The sequence below is a fragment of the Arachis ipaensis genome, chromosome B8 (assembly GCF_059453495.1).
Source record: "Arachis ipaensis isolate K30076 ecotype BB chromosome B8, ASM5945349v1, whole genome shotgun sequence".
NCBI lineage: Eukaryota > Viridiplantae > Streptophyta > Magnoliopsida > Fabales > Fabaceae > Arachis > Arachis ipaensis.
The window spans coordinates 47,297,294-47,314,594 of NC_142443.1; the positions used below are offsets into that span (position 1 = coordinate 47,297,294).

At 38.4% G+C, this 17,301-nt stretch overlaps 1 non-coding gene across 1 annotated transcript; it reads left to right on the plus strand.

The window, feature by feature from the left end:
• The first annotated feature begins 2,868 nt into the window (after positions 1 to 2,868).
• Positions 2,869 to 2,975, plus strand: LOC148547960 (small nucleolar RNA R71). Its single transcript, XR_015897347.1, has one exon. It is a non-coding gene; the product is annotated as a small nucleolar RNA R71 (small nucleolar RNA).
• The last annotated feature ends 14,326 nt before the right edge of the window (positions 2,976 to 17,301 follow it).

A 17,301-nucleotide genomic window follows, 5' to 3' on the forward strand; every position in this document is an offset into this window, starting at 1 on the left:
CTCAAAGTGTTCCTCCTCTTCTTCACAACCTACTACACGTTTTTCTCTTGCCTCCCTCCTTAGTCTAAGGAAGGTTCTCTCAGGTTCAGAATCAAAGGAAGTTGAAGCCCCGCTTCTTCTCCATGTCATACAACAAACAAGTACAAGCAAAGAGAATAGGTGCAGAAAGTATATCTGTCAGAATTACTGTTAGTGTGAGTGATGCAATATGTCAAACAGTTAGTGGGTTAGTGAGATGAAATGTAAATAACAAAAAAAAGTAGGGGGAAGGGAAGAAATTAACTAAAACAGGAAGTAAATAACTCAAACAGAAATTTAAATTAAACAAAAATAAAATGCTCAATCTAGTTATCCTCCAATCTAATCATTGTTGATGCACAATCAATCCCCGGCAACGGCACCATAAACTTGATGCACGGAAAACTTGTCTCATAACAAATTTCCTTCGGCAAGTGTACCGAATTTATCGTCAAGTAAAAACTCACAATAGAGTGAGGTCGAATCCCACAAGGATTGATTGATCAAGCAACTTTAATTAGAGGAATGTTCTAGTTGAGCGAATCAGAAATTGAGTTGAGAATTGCAGAAAATTAATTGGCGGGAAAGTAAATGGCAGAAAGTAAATTGCAGAATCTTAAATGGGAATGGGGGAATTGCTCATAAATGTAAATGACAGAAATTAAAGAGAATGGGTAAGATCAGAAATGGGGAGTTCATTGGGCTTAGGAGATGTTGAATTCTCCGGATCAATCTCATTTACATCTCTTCCTCAATCAATGCACTCATTGATCTCCTTGGCAATCTTAAGTGATTGAATTTCAATTTCTTGTAATTCAATCTCTCAAATCTTGATCAATAGCCAATTCCTTGGTCAATTACTCATGAGAAGAGATGAAGTATGGTCACTGATTATACCACATGCATTTCCCAAATTAAGTATTGAGAGGATTATAGTCACATATCCATGCAAACCCATTTTGGTCCAGCATGAGAAAGCATTTCTAGCTTGATCGCTTCATTCCTCTTCCAAGGTTCAGAAGAGATCCAAGTATGAATAGTTTCTTTTCCAAGATCACTACCGAATTGGATGAAGATCGAAAGCTTTCAAGTAAAATCAAGAGAAAAGATAGAAGAAGAATAATGAAAACTAGTATTGATCCATCAAATTACAACAGAGCTCCCTAACCCAATGAAAGGGGTTTAGTTGTTCATAGCTCTGGAAAATTAAAACAAAGATGGAGAATACATGATGAAAACTAGAAGTGCAGAGAAAGTAAATACAGGAAGTAATTCTATGCTATTTTCCAACTCTCTGGAACTCTCTAAAATAATTCAAAGCTACTCCTATATATACTACTCTTCTATTCTTCTAGTTGGCTCTTCAAGTCTTGGGCCTTTGGATCTTGAGTTTGAAGCAGTTCTCTTCTTCATTTGGGCTTGGCTTTACTTGCAGAGAGAAAGTGTGAAGTAGGAAGAGATTTTAGCTCAGGACGTTAGGGTTGTTAACGTTTAGTGAAAATATGAGTTCGAGAATGTTAGTGACAATCAACTTTCTCACTAACGTTCCTAAGTAAAAGCCACGTTAACCTCAACGTTAGTGGCACAAACGTTGCCACCAACATTGCCTTTAGGTCCTTCGCACACGTTATTGGGACTTAACTTTCCCAATAACATTGAAAAGCCCCCATTGCTCCTACGTTAGAGCCCACGTTAACTTAGTTAACGTGGCTCTTTAACGTGGGCTTGCCATCCTTCGAGAACGTTAGTGACATTCAACATTGTCACTAACGTTCCAATGTGCCCCCATGTCTCACGTTAGAATCCACGTTAACTAGGTTAACGTGGCTTATAACGTGGCCATGCTTAGCCATCCCCAACGTTAGTGACAATGTTGAGTGTCACTAACGTTGGCTCATCATTCCTCATCCACGTTAGCTTCCACGTTAACTAAGTTAACGTGGGAGTTAACGTGGCTCATAGTGGCTTGTGTGGCTCCTTCCAACGTTAGTGACAATGTTGAGTGTCACTAACGTTGGCCATCACCTTCTTCTCTCACGTTACCCTCCACGTTAACTAAGTTAACGTGGAAGTTAACGTGGCTCCTTGGGGTTGTGTGGTTGCTTCCAACGTTAGTGACAATGTTGGGTGTCACTAACGTTGTCGACCACTCTTGCCTCTTCACGTTAGCTTCCACGTTAACCAAGTTAACGTGGGAGTTAACGTGGCATTGTGCACTTAGGCCAACGTTAGTGACAATGTTGAATGTCACTAACGTTTGCTTCCTTTCCCCTTTTTAACGTTAGAGGCCACGTTAACTAAGTTAACGTGGACTCTAACGTGGCCACTTGTGAGCATTGGCCAACGTTAGTAATAATGTTAAGTGTCACTAACGTTGGCTCAAATTCCCTTCACATTAGAGTTCACGTTAACTTAGTTAACGTGACTCTTAACGTGGGTAATGATGGCTTCGAGAGCGTCATTGGCAGTCACTTTTCTTATTAACTTTGCAAGTTACCTCCCATTCCTTGCTTCCTTTGGTCCTGAAATCAGGCAATAGAGTGCATCAAAGTTCTAGTCCAAGTCATGGGTAATGCAAAATACAATTTGTCACTAAACTCATGCAAAATCCTCATGAAATCATGTAAAATGCACAATGTATGCTTGAATCAAGGTGTAAGTGAATATCTACCCAAAACTAGCTTATTTCCTAAGAAAATGCATGAAACTATCCTAAAAACAGTAAAGAAAAGGTCAGCGAAACTGGCCAAAATGCCCTGGCATCAGGGAACCTCCAGATGAGTGATCTACAACTTTTCTTGATTCACAATTCAGCCCTTCATAGAAGATGTGAATTTGCACTCACTCATTAAACATGTCAGGGGGCATTTCTTTGTCAAATCCTTGAATCTCTCCCAGGCTTCATAATGAGTTTCACTATCCTGTTGTCTGAATGTTTGCACTTCAGCTCTTAGCCTGTTTACTCTTTGTGGAGGGTAGAACCTTGTCAAGAATCTGCTCATTACATCTTCCTAGGTGGTGAAGCTTTCCTTCGAAAATGACTCTAGCCATTTTGATGCTTTGTCCCTCAAAGAAAATGGAAATAGTAGCAATCTATAGGTGTTAGGATGAACACCATTAGACTTAACCGTGTCACATATCCTTTAGAATTTAGTGAGATGCTCATTAGGATCCTCTTGTGCACTTCCTCCAAAAGAACAATTGTTCTGGACAAGAGTTATGAGCTGAGGCTTTAATTCGAAATTGTTAGCATGGATAGTTGGCCTCTGAATGCTGCTACCACAATTTGCTGGATTTGGATTGATGTATTTCGAAATTGTTAACAATTTCCTGGATGAACACCATTAGACTTAACCGTGTCACATATCCTTTGGAATTTAGTGAGACGCTCATTAGGATCCTCTTGTGCACTTCCTCCAAAAGAACAGTTGTTCTGGACAAGAGTTATGAGCAGAGGCTTTAATTCGAAATTGTTAGCATGGATAGTTGGCCTCTGAATGCTGCTACCACAATTTCCTGGATTTGGATTGATGTATGATCCCAGGACTCTCCTCTCTTGTCCAGCAGGGTTGGCTCCACCTCTTCTGGCATGGTTATTCACCTCTTCTTCATGATGGTTTTCCATATCATCCTCCATGGTTATATCAAAGTATTCCCCCTTTTCTTCTGCACCAACAACCCTCTTCCCTCTTGTTTCCCTCCTTAATCTCAAAAAGGTTCTTTCCGGTTCACTATCAAATGAGGTTGAAATTTCCTTTCTCCTACCTGTCATACAATGAACAAGTACAAGAAACAGCAATTGCAATATCCACTAAAACAGAGTTTAATTAGATTGGTTAGAGCAATTTATCAAATAGTTAGTGGGTTAGCTTGCTGGAAAGTAAAGAAGTAAAAGAAATTAAAAAGATATAACTAAAAATTACAGCAAATGAAAAGGAACAGCTGAAATTAAAATTCAATAAATCAAACAAAAATAAAAGTGCTCAATCTAGTTATCCTTCAATTTAGTAATTGTCAATACAAAACCAATCCCCGGCAACAGCGCCATAAACATGGTACGTGAAGACTGTCTCTCAACAATTTCTTTCCGGTAAGTGTACCGGATTGTAGTCAAGTAAAAACTCACAATAGAGTGAGGTCGAATCCCATAGGAATTGGTAGATCGATCAATTATAATTGAAGAATTTTACTAGTTGAGCTAAATCAGAATTGAATTGGGAATTGTAGAAAGTTAAATTGGCGGGAAACTTAAATTGCAAGAAATTAAAGAAGCTGGAAATTAAATTGCAGAATTGAAGTGCAGAAGCTTAAATTGCAAGAAATTAAATGGGAAGGGGTAATTAGCATGAAATTAAAGAGTAGAAAGTAAATAGAATGGGTAGATCAGAGAATGGGGGATTCATTGGGTTCAGGAGATGTACAATTCTCCAGATCAAATTCATTTTCATCTCTTCCGCAATCAATGCATTCATAGATCAAAGTGTTGGTAGAATTACATGTCACTATATCCATCCAAACCCCAATCTAATCCAATGTGAGAAAGCATTTCTAGCATGATCTCCTCATTCCTCTTCCAAGGTTCCGAGGAGACCCAATTATGAATAGCTTCTTTCCCAAGATAACTATCCAATTGGATGAAGAATGAAAGCTTTCTAGCAAAATCAAGAGAAAAGAAAGAAGAAGATGAATGAAAACTAATATTGATCCATTGAATTACATAGAGCTCCCTAACCCAATGAAAGGGGTTTAGTTGTTCATAGCTCTCAAAATTGAAATTAGAATTGAACGATACATTCTGGAAATTAACTGACAGAGAATGAAAAATACAAAAGATGTAAAAGTGCCCAGTAACTGAAAGTGAAAAGAAAAATTGAAAAGAAGCTCCTCCTAACTTAAATTCTATGCTATTTATACACTTTCTTCCTTTGATCTTCAAGCTTTGAATTAGGCTTTTGGCCTTAATGGAATCGGGTTGAAAACGGCTCCAATTGGTTTTTCTTAGTGTTGAGAAGGGATCTATGTGAATTTTGAATCCTGATGCTTCACGTTTGAGTCAACGTTTGAGGGCCAACGTTGACTCAAACGCCATTTAGGACAAAACCAACAAAGCCAGAAAGCTTGCTGTCATTGGCGTTTGACTCAACGTTGGAGGGCCAACATCAGCTAACCCACGCGTACGCGTACTGTGCGCTCCCGCGCAAAAGGGTCAAAAATGCTCATCCACGCGTACGCGTACTGTACGCTTACGTGTGGATGCAAGATTTTCATTTTCTAGTATAAAAACAAAGCAGGGGACATTGGCCTCAGCGTTGGACCTCCAACATTCCTTACAATGTTGGCATTTTCACGCGTACATTGGTATTTTTTCATCCGCTCGTACGCGTCACTGACGCATACGCGTCGATTCAAAATTCCCAACTCCAATCTCTGGGCTTGGCATCGCGGACGTTAGAGGCAGCATTTGTGGCAACATTGGACCTCCAACGTTTGATTTTGGCACGTACGCGTGCGATATCAAAATTTGCTTGTTTACGCGTACGCGCCACTCAAAATTCATTCAGCTCCAGAATTGAAGTTTTTATCACCACGTTGGGGGTAACGTTGGATGTCCAACGCTACCTCAAACGTGAGCATCAGCCACCAAGCAGAGAAGTTCTCTGTTTCTCTTCCAACGTTTGAGGCAACGTTGGTGGTCTAACTTGGCCACCAACGTTGCTTCCTCTTCATCCTTTCGATGCTCCTTCTTCAACCTTCCTCCATGCTTTCCTTCACCTGTCATCAACCAATGAATGCATCAAAGCCTTGCTAAAATCATGAGAATTCTTATCATTCTTAGCATACAAGTAATCATAGCATAAATCATCATGAAATTGCATCAATTTACTCATGGTTGAATGAATATAGGCATACATGAATTTCTACCCAATTTGCTTACTTATAGCTCAAGAAATTGCATAAAACCTATTAAAAACAAGAAAAAAGGTTAGTGAAACTAGTCTAAGATGCCCTGGCATTAGTGCTCGCACAGAAGAAGAAAAGGGGTTGGCGTGCGATCGCACAAGAGGTGCGGTCGCCGCGACCAGAGGGGTCGCTACAGGCTATGCGGGCACACAGAGCTATGCGCTCGCACAGGTGGCTTCTCCCTTTTTTTTAAAGGGTGATCTTGGTGAAGTGTGCGGACGCACGCACGGTGTGCAGCCGTACAAAGGGAAAGGAAGGGTTGCGTTCAGACGCACAAAGGGTGCGTCCGCCGCGAGCAGAGAGAATGTTTAGGGGTGTGCGGGCGCACATTGCTTTGCAGACACACAGGAACTGGAAAATAGGGGACCTGTGCGGACGCACGAGGCTGTGCGGACGCACAGGTCTCTGTTCCTGTAACAAAAATTTTGGCTCTAAGGCATCAAACTTGATACCCAAAACAGGTTTTCAAGTCCCAAAACCTCAAAAACCTCCCAAAAACACATTATTTCACCAGAGTTACTTAACAAACACCAAAATAAATCTAACAAACCAAGCAATATATCTAATTATTCATGAAAGAAAAGGTAAAAGAGAGAAAGTTAGAAGGATATTACCATGGTGGGGTGTCTCCCACCTAGCACTTTGGTTTATAGTCCTAAGTTAGACTTGGTGAGGAGATCCTTGTTAAGGCGGCTTATGCTTCCACTCCTCCTTGAATCTCCAACCAAGTTGGCTATTGATTCGACCTCCGAGGTCCCAATTAGATTGCATCAAACTCATGAAAGAATTCAAGCTAGCAATTAGGATCCAACTTTGTTGACTCTCGAAATTTATGCCCGGATCCCATAGTTGAGTTTCTCTATCACCATTGATATGCTTGTGCACTCCCCAAAATCACTAAATTGACTCTTGCACCAAAATTGAGCTCCGAATGTTAAGTTGGCTCCTTTGATGAACTTTCCATTTTCTTGCCAATTAATATTCCTCTCTTCACCGTCTACTACTTCAAGAAAGGTTTGAAGTTGACCATCCGTTTCTAAAACAGCATATTGATGTGGGGCTAGAAAGCTTATTGGAGAATTCTTCACCCACTCAATTCGCTCTTGCACAATTGCATCTACCTCTTGGCAAATAAATTCTTCCTTAACCTCTTTTAAATGTTCTTCATCATCACTCAAGTCAAAAATTGGAGGTTGTGTGAAGTCTATATCAACATCTCCTTCTAGATCTAATAATGGAGGGTCATGAAGGTCGTAGAAGGAATTACCCAAGTTGGACAAAAAATCTCGAATGATGGAATCCTCTTGATCAATTCCTATCAATTCTTCATTTATCTCCTTTTGTACTTCATGTTGTGACTTGACATCTTCTTCTTGATCTTGCAATTCTTCTTTCATTCCACACTTTTCACTTGGTCCCACACATTCATCCACTAGAATGTCTTGCTTGTGGCATGAACACAATGAAGCTAAATTATCCAAAGCTTTTGCTAAGGTGGACATGATTTGCTCTTGCTTCTTCCAGAACTCTCGTTGTTCTTGAATGAGCATGAAAAGTAATTCTTGTGTGGCTTGATCCATATATGAAGATGAAGATTGAGGTGATGAAGGTTGACAATCAAACTCATGAGTGTAAGGGTTTTGTATGTAGTGAGGTGATGGTGTGTAATGTTGGTGACTAGCAAGGTAAGTGTTTTGGGTTCCATTGGGGTGTATTGTGGTGATGGTGTGAAAAAGTCATCAAGAAAATATAAACAAAACCTACTAGGAAAAGCAAACAAACAACCAAAATGTGCTATTTACACTATTAACATATTTACAACAACCAAAAGATATAACACCGATTGTAATTCCCCGGCAACGAAGCCAAATTTGATAGTCAGGCATTTATTGTCGATCTAGATTTCCACAAAATAGAATTCCATCATTGAGAGTATAGTCTAGACCAACAATTAACACCCAAATCAAATATTCAAATTCAAATCAAAATAACCAAGATCAAGAGTACTTCAACCTCGGGTCGTTCTCCCTAGGATTGCAATCAAAGTGCTATGCACTTTTGGTTGTGAAGATAAAGGGGGTTTTATAATCAAAGAACAAAAGATTAAAAGAACTTAAGAAATCAAAGAACTAAGCAATGATCAAAATTGAGAATTAATGCAAGTAAAGAGTAAGTGAGATCAAAACTAGTGAAAATGCTATAAATGCAATGAAAGCCTTGACTTGGGAATGAGGATCCAAGGAATCCTATCATTGCCATAACCCAACCATCGAGGAGTAAGTCAAGCAAGCATAATTCACCTTAATCCATAAGTCCTGACCAACTTACCAAACTAGTTGATAAAAGGCCAGCGTCAATGGAAACAAGAGTCAACTAACTACCCAAGAATTACCACTAAATGTCGAACATCATGACTTTAGTATCCTAGGAACTCAAACCTCAAGCCAAGGTGGGAAAATCTACTCAAAACTTAAAGTTGGCATTTTCACAAACACCTTATGTGCATAAAAGTAAAGTATGGAAATTTGCAAGGTAAAATGGAAAACTATAACTAACTATTGACAAAACCAAATGTAAACAAGCAATCAAACATAAAGGAAGCATGAAACATAAAATTCATCAATCAAAACTTCAAGAAATAGAAAATTGCAAATATGAACAAGTAACTTGAACTAAAAGGAAATGAAAGTAAATGCATTGTAATTGAAGATGGAATTGAGAGTACTTATAATTAAAGAAGCAAAATCCAAAAGAAAAGCTTGCTCTAAAATGCTACATAAAAACTACATAAACCCTAGGAGAGCTCTGTACTCTACACTACTTCTACTCCTAATACTATGAAAAACTATGTAAAAAAATGCTCCAATGGGTCCCCCTTGATATGTGATGAATTCTCCTTCATATAGCACTCCAAAATAGCATTCCAACCTTCCAAAATGGGCCAAGAGGCCACCAAATTTGTGCAGCACATGTTTCATTAATGCAATCACGTGCAGGGACCTGTGCGGATGCACAGACGTGTGCGTCTGCACACTCGGCTGAATATTGTCCTGTGCGTACGCACAGGTGCTTGTGCACACGTACACTTCATTGTGTGTGCTTTTCCTTGTTTTCTTCATGTTTTCTCCCTTGTACATGCTTTCTTCCACTTTTGGCCATCCATTCTTACCTTTAAAGCCTGAAATCACTCACAAACTATATCACGGCATCGAATGACACAAAAGTGGGATAAAAAATCACTAATTTAAGCATTAAAACGCATGTTTCCACATTTAGAATCAAATTAGGGATCAGACACAAAAGTATGCTATTTTGGTGCTTAAGTGTGAGTTCATATGCTAGAATCCATTCAATTCAAGCCAAAATACATTGGAAAATATGGACTCATCAGTTGGGCAATGACTTTCGTGTTTTTTCGAGCATAAATTAATGCACCTTGGTAAAAAACTTTTTAAAAGAATGGTATATTTTACAAAAGTAAAAAAACAAGAAATGGAAATTTCTATACATGCTTGGTTAGCCTGTAAGTCGAGCTTCCTTTAGTTCTCGGCCTTGTGCCTCATTAAAAAACCCTTTGCTTGGAAAAAGAGTGCACCTTGGATCAAGTCTTTCTAGCTGTAGTACCTTCTCAGGTTGCAGGCGTGCCATGACCTCGGGAGCTCCCTGATGAACGAGAATTGTCCTGTCGGTATAGAATTTCACACAAAATGAATTCTCGTTGCAAGTATAGTTCTACACCAACAAACAATCCTCCCAATCAAAAATTTAGGTGTTGTCACGAATAACAAACCCCAATGAATTTATAACCGGAGTATTTAGACTCCGGGTCGTCTCACGAAGAGTTGCAATGAAATGTATGATTATTGGCTATAGAGGGGTATAGGGGGGTTTTGGTTGATTAGAGGGGCAATAAAATAAAAAGACAAGAAAAGTAAATTGAGCAAGTAATTAAAGAAAGCAAGTAATAAAGAGAGACATTCATGGCAATGGATTGAGATCATAGGCTTTCTATCCTAGTCATGCATGATTAATTCATCTTATTTAGTTAACTCACACATCGGGAGAATGTCAAACAAGACTAATTAATCATGTCACAAATATAAACAAGAATTTATCTCATTACGTCAACTCCAACAAATAGGGAGAAAGTCTAATGAGACTAGCTAATCTCAATCCAAAAGTCCTAATCGACTTACTAATTAAAATAGCAAAAGATTAGCGTCAATGGAAATAATATTCTAAAAGTCCTAATCAACTCACTAATTTAATTAGCAAAAGATTAGCGCCAATGGAAACAATATTAGCTAACAACTCTAGATCACCAACATAAGTTGGGTTTTTATGACTCAAGATTGCCCAATTACTCTTTTCAAGCCAAGAATGCTCAAAATCTACTCTAACATCCTTCCAAGCATTTTATCAAATACTTGGAAGGCATACAAGGAAAGCATGGTAAAATTGCAAGGAAAGTAAATCTAACAACTACCAATTGCAAGAAAAGTAAATTCACAACTTAAATCAACCATTAAAAGAACATCAACATCAAATTTGCATTAAATGTAAACCAAATCCATCATGAGTGCATGAACATAAAAGAAAGCAAAAAGGGAAATTAACATTACAAATCATGAGAATGAAAGAGTAGAAGCAAGAATTCACAAAAGAAATAAGATGAAAACATGTAATTGAACATAAATCTAAGAAAGATTAACCTAACCTAATTCTAGAGAGAAGAGAGAGCTTCTCTCTCTAGAAACTAACTAAAGGCTCATGTTAGCTAAACTAATTACTCCCCCCTTGCCCAAGCTTAAATTCTGCATGAAATAGTATTAGAAATGAGTTGGGCTGGGCCCAAAGTGCTTCAGAAATCGCTGGGGGCGATTTCACCTTAGTGGGCCACGGCAGAATCGACGCGCACGCGTACATGGCGCGTGCGCGCCCCTGAGCGTGAAGTAACATATAGCAAATTTTATATCATTTCGAAGCCCCGGATGTTAGCTTTCCAACGCAACTAGAACCGCCTCGTTTGGACCTCTGTAGCTCAAGTTATGATCGATTGAGTGTGAAGAGGTCAGGCTTGACAGCTTTACAGTTCCTTCATTTCTTCATGAGTTCTCCCACTTTGTATGCTTTTTCTTCATTCCTTCCATCCAATACTTGCCTTATGAACCTGAAATCACTCAACAAATACATCAAGGTATCGAATGAAATTAAAGTGAATTAAAATCACCAATTTTAGGGCCTAAAAAGCATCTTTTCACATTTAAGCACAAATCAAGGGAGAATTGCAAAACCATGCTATTTCATTGAATAAATGTGAGAAAAGGTGATAAAATCCCCAAATTAAGCACAAGATAAACCACAAATCGGGGTTTATCAAATCTCCCCACACTTAAACTAAGCATGTCCTCATGCTAAAATCAAGAAAGAAGCAAGGGGTATCACATTTATTCAATGCAAGCTAACTAAATGCAATCTATCTATATGCAATCTATCTACATGAATGCATCCACTTAGTCAAAATAAATCAGTTCCCAAGAATACATATACAGACACAAGGGCTAAGGCAATAGCAATCACTCAACCCACAATTGAATTGAATTATTAAAAAGATTTTACAAACTTGCAAGAAAAGAGATGATCATGGGTGGAAACATGTAATTGAGCGATCGAACCCTCACCGGATGTGTATCCGCTCTAGTCACTCAAGTGTATGGGGTTGATTCACTCAATCCTCCCCTAATCATGTTTTCCAAGTTTTTTTTTTTCATCTAACAATCAATAATTATTTCATGCATGCATACAAATATCATGAGGACTTCCCATAGGTTGTAATGGGGTTAGGGTCAAGGTAAGATGCATATGGTTAAGTGGGCTTGAGATTTGAATCTTTCATTAACTTAAACTTCCCACCTAACCTATGACAACCTATACAATTTTAAACAAACCTAACTACCCATTCTTCACTTTTTTACACACTCATGCATTCCCTTTTTGATCACCACACATATGGATTGACTTTTATTGAACCTTGCTTTGGGGTATTTTGTCCCTTTTTTATTGTAATTCTTTGTCTTTCTTTTTTCTTTTTTTTCTTTTTTTTATTATTATTTTTTTTTCATTAAATTTTTTTTAAACTAAAATATATATACAAGAACATCAATGCATATGGTTTACACATGATTAATACATGAGTATGTACCCAATTTCCAAGATTCTCAACACAAATACAAAAACACTTTTATCTCTACCCAATGTTCCCAACTCTCCCAAAATCAAATGACGAACACTTTCACTAGCCTAAGCTAATCAAAGATCCAAATTAAGGGATATTTATTGTTTTTCACTTAGGCTTGTAATGTGCTACAATTAAGAACAAATGGGTTAAGCATAGGCTCAAATTGGTTATCAATGGAAGATAAAAGGTAGGCTTATTTGGGTAAGTGAGCTACTTAAACAATGGCCTCAATCATGTAAATGCATGTATACACAGAAATAATGGACATATAGAATTAAACAAATCCAATATTACAATCATAGGAAGAGAATAATGCACACAAGAATGAAAATAAGTGGTTATATATGATGTAACCACACAATTAGGCTCAAATCTCACATGCTTGTGTTCTTAGCTCAAAAATCATGTTCCACAAAGTATATAATTCAAGCAAGTTCTAAAAAAAAATTTTTTTTTCAATCGGGGTGCCCTATAGATAAAATCCTTGGAAAATATAATGATTTTGACTAAGCTTAATATATACATATGCAAAATAAGAAAATACAACTAAAAATCCTAAAATGAAATGCAAAAGTGTTGGGATTAGAAACTTGTCACCCAAAAATGCCAAGCGGTCGGACGACCTCCCCACACTTAAAAGGTTGCACCGTCCTCGGTGCACTAAATGAGCAAGGGGGTACGGCGACTTTCTGAGTTGCTACCTTCAGCTGGTAGGTCAACCGGTTGCTGCGTGTTCTTCCTTTCGCTTCCATTTTTACTTATGATGCATCAATCATGAAAAATAAAATAAACACCATAAGATGAGAAAATACAAAGGCAAGGAAGCGTGAATTGTTGGAATGAGGTAAGAACCACTAGAATGGAGTGAGTGAATTAGTGTGACATTGATGAAAATTAAGTGTGTGAGTTCTAAAATTGCGCGCGGTTTAGAATACACACACATTAGTACAAAAAGTTATGTCACAATTACATAAAAGAGAGCATGCACTTCACTCATTCTAGTGTGCTTGAGATACTTTAAAAGACTTGTAGGCTAAAACAATCCAACAAGTGGTGAAGAAGCATAAAAGCATTCAAGCAAAAATCAAGTAATTGTGAAATTGGATAATGCATGGACATTGGTTGATGTGTAAGTAAATTTGATGAACGAAATGGTATAGAGAGCTCACACATCAAACAATGACACTTATTGAAGTTGTTGCAACACCTAAGTAACATAGAGGTGAAACACATGGATGCTATTGAACTTAGGAAAAAGGATAGAAGTGAAAATCAATCACATAGCAAGCATGGTCCACAAAGCTTTACAAAGCTCAAAAATATGTCACTAGGTAAGCTTTCGATCCAATTTCACAATTCCACAACTCAATGCATGAAATAGGTGATGATCAATTAGAACAAGCATCCTAAAAAAATGCATTGATAATGTACAATTGCCTAATAATAGATGATGAATGCATGGTGGCCAAAACATGCAATTCAAAGAGGTAAGATGCATGAAGGCAATGTAACAAGTACTTGGTATTCACAAATGTTCAACATGAAAATTCAAGACCAAGTAATAAATTGCAACCTCAACAAAGGAATCCAACAATGACAATAACAACAATGATGTTAAACTAACATCCTATTAATAAGCAGCAGCAGTAAACAATAAACAAGATTAATAATCCAACACTTATAATGGAAAACAAAAATTAAACTTAACTAACTAAGAAAAATGGTGTTATATGATGTTTGGTAGTGTTGGATAATGTTTGAAGGGTGGAAAGAAGAGAAGAGAGAAGAAAGAAAGAAATGGAAAGAGGAGAAGAAAAGAAGGTGAGTGAAACAGGGCAATCCACGCGTGCGCGTCATGTGCGTGTAAGCGTGGATTGATGAAATGGAAGCGACGCGTACGCGTGCAGTGCGCGTACGCGTGCATGGCGAAGCAGAGAGTCGGCGCAGACGCGCAAGGTACGCGTTCACGTGCCTTTGGGCACAAAGTTGGCACACTTCAGGCACAACTCTCGGGTGAATGTATGGAGGGGTAGAAAAATTCAATCCACGCGTACGCATACATGGCGCGTGCACGTGGATGGCCGAAAACACTTGGGTACGCGTACGCGTAAAGTGCGCGTGCGCGTGGATGGTGCTCTGTTTTTCAAAATTTTTCTATGTTTTTGCACCAAACCAAGCATTCCAAACCTCCAAACAGCTACCAAAACATCATAAAACCTTATTTAACCTACTAGACTCCTAAATAAACTCAACTAAGAAATTCAAAACATGAAATTAAACTAGTTCTACCAATATATACAAAAGAGAAAAAGGAAAGAGTTTACCATGGTGGGTTGTCTCCCAGCTAGCACTTTTGTTTATTGTCCTTAAGTTGGACTTATGGGGAGCTCCTCATCAAGGTGGCTTGTGCTTGAATTCATCCTTGAACATCCACCAATGCTTGGACTTCCATTGTGCTTCATCATTCAAAGTTAATAACTCCAAGCTTTGATGGAGTTCTTCACAAACCGTAAGCTCCCAAAGTTGGTCTTCCTTGTGTGATCCGGGATCCCACACTTTGTTTTCACACCCGTCCTTGAGTTGATCATGGTGATTTCTTCCGGGTGGCAAGAGAGATGAATTCTCATGGAAGCACCAAACTATCCTCCTAGACCCATTCAATTGAGCACTACACCAATCCATGCTCCTCAATTTTGAGCTTCCAACCATAATGAGCCTAGACTTACAATGCCAACCACTAAACATCCTCCTCTTACGCTTAATTCCACAAAGCGCCCTAAGTTGGCCATCCGTCTCAAGCAAACCATATTCAAGTGGGATAATAAAGCTAAGAGTTAGAGGTTTTACCCACTTAAATGAAGGGCTAGATGACAACCTAGGTGGAGGAGTTCCCAACGGTCTTGACAAAGCATGCTCCACTCCCGTCCATCCTCTTCTAGAGGCTTCCACCACTTGGCAAGATTCTTCAAACTTTACCTCTTGCCAAGCTTCCTCAAGTTCAAGCTCTTCTTCACCAATGTCTTCTAGCTCTTCCCTATCACTCAAATCATAAATAGGAGGTTGAGTGAAATCTACCTCATCATCAATTCCAAGTAGAGTGGGGAAGGGTTCTTCAAGCTCAAAAGGATCACATGTTGACTCGGAATCGTCATAAATAGGAGGATCTATTTCTTGGGACACTTCTTCCAATTCTTCAATCACATTGTGCCTTGGAGGTTGTGCACTCTCCTCCTCAACATCAACTTCAAACTCCATGGAAGAAGGCTCTTCACTTTGTGATTCCTCTATGTATTCAACATGTCCTAAGGTTCCAACCACTACTTCCTTTGGTTCAATCATCTCTACCTTCTCCTCTTGTTGCATTTCTTGCTTTAACTCCTCTTCTTCACCTTGGAGCTTCAAGTTCACTCCCTCACTAAGCTCCTTGGGTGCTTCTCCACATTCAACAATGGGAGTACCTTGATCGCATAGGCTTAGGCAGGATGAGACTATGTTGCTAACGACTTCTACTATGATAACAGTCTTTGCTCTTAACTCCTCAAATTTCTTTTCATCCTCCTCGTGTTGCCTTAAGATATGAGATTCAAGATCCCTTAATTCTAGCATAAAGGCTTCATCGGAGGGTGATGGTGGAAGAGAGGGTTCATCGTTTGAGGGAGAGGTATTATAGTTGGAAGGTGGTTCTTCTTGGTAGGGTTGTGGTGGTAAGTCGTATTCATCTTGGTAATAATATGGAGGGGATTGCTCTTGAAAATGTTGATGTTGGAATGGTGGTGGCTCTATGTGTGGTTCATATGGCTCATATGATTGTTGGTAAGATGGATATGGATTAGGGTCATATGATGATGGTTGGTGAAAAGTGGCTTGTGAGTATGGTTGATGGCTATGTTGAGGATATGGCTCATAGGTGTATGGTGGTGGTTCTTGGAAGTCACAAGGGGATTCACCATAACCATTGGATTGATATGCATCATAGAATGGCTCTTCTTCATAGTGCATTGGTGGAGGTTGTTGCCAAGAGGATTGATCATATGCATATGGCTCCTCCCACCTTTGGTTATCCCATCCTTGATGCACATCTTCATTGAAGTTCCCATTTCCTACAACATAGTTGTAATCACACTCATGGCCAAAGTGAGAATTCATAGTGAAAAGTAAAAACAAGAAACAAAAGCTAACAAGAAATAATGAAACAAAGTCCTAAAACTAGCAAAAACTAACATCCAATCCAAAAATAAAGCTATTCACAATATTCACATATATACAATAACTAATAACATAACACCATTGCAACTCCCCGGCAACAGCGCCATTTTGATGAACGAGAATTGTCGTGTCGATATAGAATTTCACACAAAATGAATTCTCGTTGCAAGTATAGTTCTACACCAACAAACAATCCTCCCAATCAAAAATTTAGGTGTTGTCACGAATAACAAACCCCAATGAATTTATAACCGGAGTATTTAGACTCCGGGTCATCTCACGAAGAGTTGTAATGAAATGTATAATTATTGGCTATAGAGGGGTATAGGGGGTTTTGGTTGATTAGAGGGGCAATAAAATAAAAAGACAAGAAAAGTAAATTGAGCAAGTAATTAAAGAAAGCAAGTAATAAAGAGAGACATTCATGGTAATGGATTGAGATCATAGGCTTTCTATCCTAGTCATGCATGATTAATTCATCTTATTTAGTTAACTCACACATCGGGAGAATGTCAAACAAGACTAATTAATCATGTCACAAATATAAACAAGAATTTATCTCATTACGTCAACTCCAACAAATAGGGAGAAAGTCTAATGAGACTAGCTAATCTCAATCCAAAAGTCCTAATCGACTTACTAATTAAAATAGCAAAAGATTAGCGTCAATGGAAATAATATTTCAAAAGTCCTAATCAACTCACTAATTTAATTAGCAAAAGATTAGCGTCAATGGAAACAATATTAGCTAACAACTCTAGATCACCAACATAAGTTGGGTTTTCATGACTCAAGATTGCCCAATTACTCTTTCTAAGCCAAGAATGCTCAAAATCTACTCTAACATCCTTCCAAGCATTTTATCAAACACTTGGAAG